A 4030-nucleotide genomic window follows, 5' to 3' on the forward strand; every position below is an offset into this window, starting at 1 on the left:
CCCACCCCCTATATTTCCTAGTGTGAGGGTATCTCCAAACACACCTACTCTGAGGTTTGCTCAGTCCTAAATAGGACAACTATATCATGTCTGGCCTCTATATGGCTCAGAGAACATTATGGAAGTAAGACTTTCAAGAGCCAGCAGTTGTGGACAATGGCTGTGAAAGCACTGCTGGGGTAGGGAGAATTAGTTCTCTCCAGAGAAGAGGCTCATGTTAGAATGCCAGTGTTCCAGTGGATGGCCTGTATGTCCTCTGGGCACGACAGTACTCATGAATTTATAATGGCTCTGGTTGCCTGCACAATACTGGTACAAGATCAAGCCAGTCAGAATTCCAGCTTATTGGGAAGAGAGACTCATAACTTCATCTCTAGATGAAAAGCCTTAGCATTTGAAGGCTGATGGCATGGGTAGTCAGTGTTTTCCACGGAATTGTCAGCTGATAAGTTGCCTACAATCCGGTGGGAGGCTCTACCCATATCAGTGCATCCAAGGATAGTGCTGATTGGACTCAGTGGGTCATGAAAAGATGACATGAAGTTGGGAAGCGAGGTTGGTAAGTGGTGGTTCTGGTATGGGTTGGAAGGGCAGTAGAAAGTAGTTATATTCAAAAATATGTTGCATACATGCACAACATTCTTAAAGAATGAAATTTTAATCTTAAAAAAACTGAATTAGGAGCTAAAGAGATGGCTAAAAAGTTAAGAGCAATGCATGCTCTTCCAGAGGACTTAGGAACATGCCCTAGTACCCACATGGCAGCTAACAACCATCTGTAACTCTAGTTATTTGATACTCTCTTCTGGCCTACATAGACACTCCACACACATGGTGTACAGGCAAAACACTGTCACACATAAAATAAAAATAAATATTTTTAAAAGAATTAAATTCAGAATATAAAGCATTAAAAAGAATACCTGTAGCTTAGATTTATTTTCCGTATTGGAAAAAAAGTATGTGCATGTTGGGTTTCATTTAACTTAGTTAATTCTGTCTTTCTTGGACAAAGAAGACACAGACTTTAGCTAGCATCAAGTTTTATATGAGTGGCTTGATAGTGTTTCCTGAAATGTCCTTGTTGGAAACCTAACTTCTCAATGAAGCAGTACCGGGGATTGACCCTGGTGAAAGCTATTTCAGCGGCAATGGTAGAGACTCATAAACAGAATCATGCCTTATGTATGGCTTAGTTATCATGTTTGAACCCATCTTCCTTGTGAATGACCTCCTTTCCTTCTGGCTTCTACCATTTTATGAATAAGCACAAAGCTCTCATATAATTGGGTGGAACTGCCTGGAATTAGACTCACATTTCAAGAACCAGTAGCTTATATAAACTTTGTTTTATAAATTATCCAGTCTTATTCAGTTAATGAAATAAACTATTTTACTGTTTCTTTGTGTTTTCACCAAGGCTTTGTTGTCCTGCTATGTTCACTTACATGCAGGAAAACAATCCTTAATTCAGTTTCCATATTTGGTTTGTAAAGAGGCTCAATCTCCACTGAAGCAGCATGGAGATATGGGTACAATCTTACGAGTCAATGGTTGGGAATATTAGACCCAAAAACCTATCCTGTGGGAAATTCCCCTCTGTGAGAAATGTTGTTTCATTCACAATTTTGATGTGCAGTAAAGAGGATAAGAAGGCAAAGAGTGTTCGAAGCCTGTTAACTTTGCTTACTCCCTGAGCTATGACCTCTATTCTACTTAACATTAACTATTAATTTCATACAGCCTGGGCTTATCTAAGGAAGTTTTAATTGAGAGATTGCCCAGATCAGATTGGCCTACTGCAATTTGGGAGAAGGGGTTTGTGTTGGTTTGAATGAGAATGGACCCCCTAGGTGCATATATTTAATTCGTGATTACCAGGAAGTAGCACTAATTTAAAAGATTAGGAGGTGTGGTCTAGTTGGAAGTATGTCACTAAAAATGGGCTTTGAGATTTCAAGGGCCCAAGCCAGGCCCAACGTCTACCTCTATTCTGTTGCCTACAGATCCTGATGAAGAACCCTAAGTTCCTTCTCTAGTACCATGCCTGACTTCACCATCATGGTTCCTACCATGATGAAAATGGACTAAACCTTTTGAGAGTGTAAGCAAGTAACAATTAAATGCTTTTTTATATGAGTTGGCATGATTATGGTGTCCCCTCAGAAATAGAACACTGACTAAAATATATGTCCTATTGATGTAGGACTGTTCAGCCCATTGTAAGCAGTACCATCTCTAGACAATTGATCCTGAACTATGTAAAAAACCAATTTGGCATATGTCTGCCTGCCAGCCAGGTAACAAGCAGCATCCTTCATGTTTCCTGCTGTACTCCTTTGGCTGAAAACTGAGTTCCTTGGTTAGAGATAATGCTGTGTGGACTAGAAGGAGGCCTGCCTTCAAGTTCCTGTGTTGACCTCCCCCAATGATGGAGTGTGACCTGGAATTTTGCATCAGATAAATCCTTTCCCTTCCTAAGTTGATTTTGGTCAAAGTATTTTATAGTGGCAACAGAAATGAAACTAGAACACCTCTGATCTTTGGAATAATCTTACTGATAGAAGTGTCAAATGAAACAGGGGCTGACAATTATACCCGCCAGTATATGCTGACCATGATGTCACGGTGTACTGGTATGAACTTGGTGCCCTGGACCACACTGCACTGGAGTGTCCATTTCAGAGATTGAAAAATGATGAGTCAGTAGGTGTTCCATGCCTGGGTGACAAGGCCCCAAGATTCATGTGAGTTTCTTGATGGTTTTTAATCTTAATTGTCAATGTGACACAGTTTGGAATCAAGTGGAAGGAGAGCTCAATGAGAAATTGTTGAGATATGTGAGGGGTTTTAATTGAGTTATTTGAGACAAGAAGAGCCACCTTGAATGTACAGCATACCATTTTATAGTCTGAACCTTAAACTTAATGAAATGCAAAGAGCAAGCTGAACACTTGTGAGCAAGCATTCATTCTCTCTGCTCTTGACTGTGGATGTAAACAGCTGCTTTCACTTCCTGACTCATTGACTTCCCTGCAATGGTGGGCTATAACCAAGAACTAAGAGCCAAATAAACCCTTTAGCTCTTAATTTGCTTATATCTGCTTGTGTTGTCACAAGAAACAGAACTAAGACATCAGCGTACCATGCATATTGCTTCACAGTGCTGTGAGAAGTCACTGTTCCATGACTTCACTAGAAAGAGTCTGGAAACACACATCTGTTCTAGCCCATTCTAGCCCCAACCACTTGCATCTTTGTTTACTTGAAAGGCACCAGCCCTTCACCATAATAAACTATATCTGGGAGGAGAATGGCTTTTCTGAGTTCTTTGAGTCTTATTAATGAATTGTTAAATCTGAAGGTAGTCTTCAGGATCTCAACATAAAAGTCACAGATAACTTTTATCATAAGTAATAGCAGGTATTTTCTTTACCCTTGCCAGCTCCAGCACACCTCGAGAAGGCAAAGAATACAAATTGATCTTTCTTGCTGAATTTGAAGATTTTCTTCCCCAAATTTAAATGTTTCCTTCCCCCCCCCACCTTCTTTTCTCACACCATCCTTCAAGCTCTCAGCATACACCCAGAGATGAACAGTGACCTTTGTGATGATGAACTGTCTTTTTCAACTTGACTGGACTGAAACAAGTGCCTGGGAAATTCTTAAAGCACATATCTGTGTGTCTGAGAGATGATTACATCAGGAGAACTCTGACTTAATGAATGGATCTGTCCCTTGATGGTACCCTAATATTATGGCAGTATTGGAAAAATATGAAAAGTAGGAGGATGGGTATGGTGAAGGAAGTAGTCACAAGTAGGATGGTCTTGGGAACTGTATTCTGCCCTAGTCACTTCCCAGTTCTCCTGTTCCGGCTTACTGGCCACCACCATGGAGTGAGCTACTCTAGTCTATTGTGCCTTTCCAATATGGTGAACATTATATATGGCAAAATAAATCTTTTCTCCTTTAGGTTGTTCTTGTATTTGGAGCACACAAATGCAATAGTGATGAATACACCTTAGAT

Source organism: Arvicanthis niloticus, chromosome 22 (assembly GCF_011762505.2).
Source record: "Arvicanthis niloticus isolate mArvNil1 chromosome 22, mArvNil1.pat.X, whole genome shotgun sequence".
Classification (NCBI taxonomy): Eukaryota; Metazoa; Chordata; class Mammalia; order Rodentia; family Muridae; genus Arvicanthis; species Arvicanthis niloticus.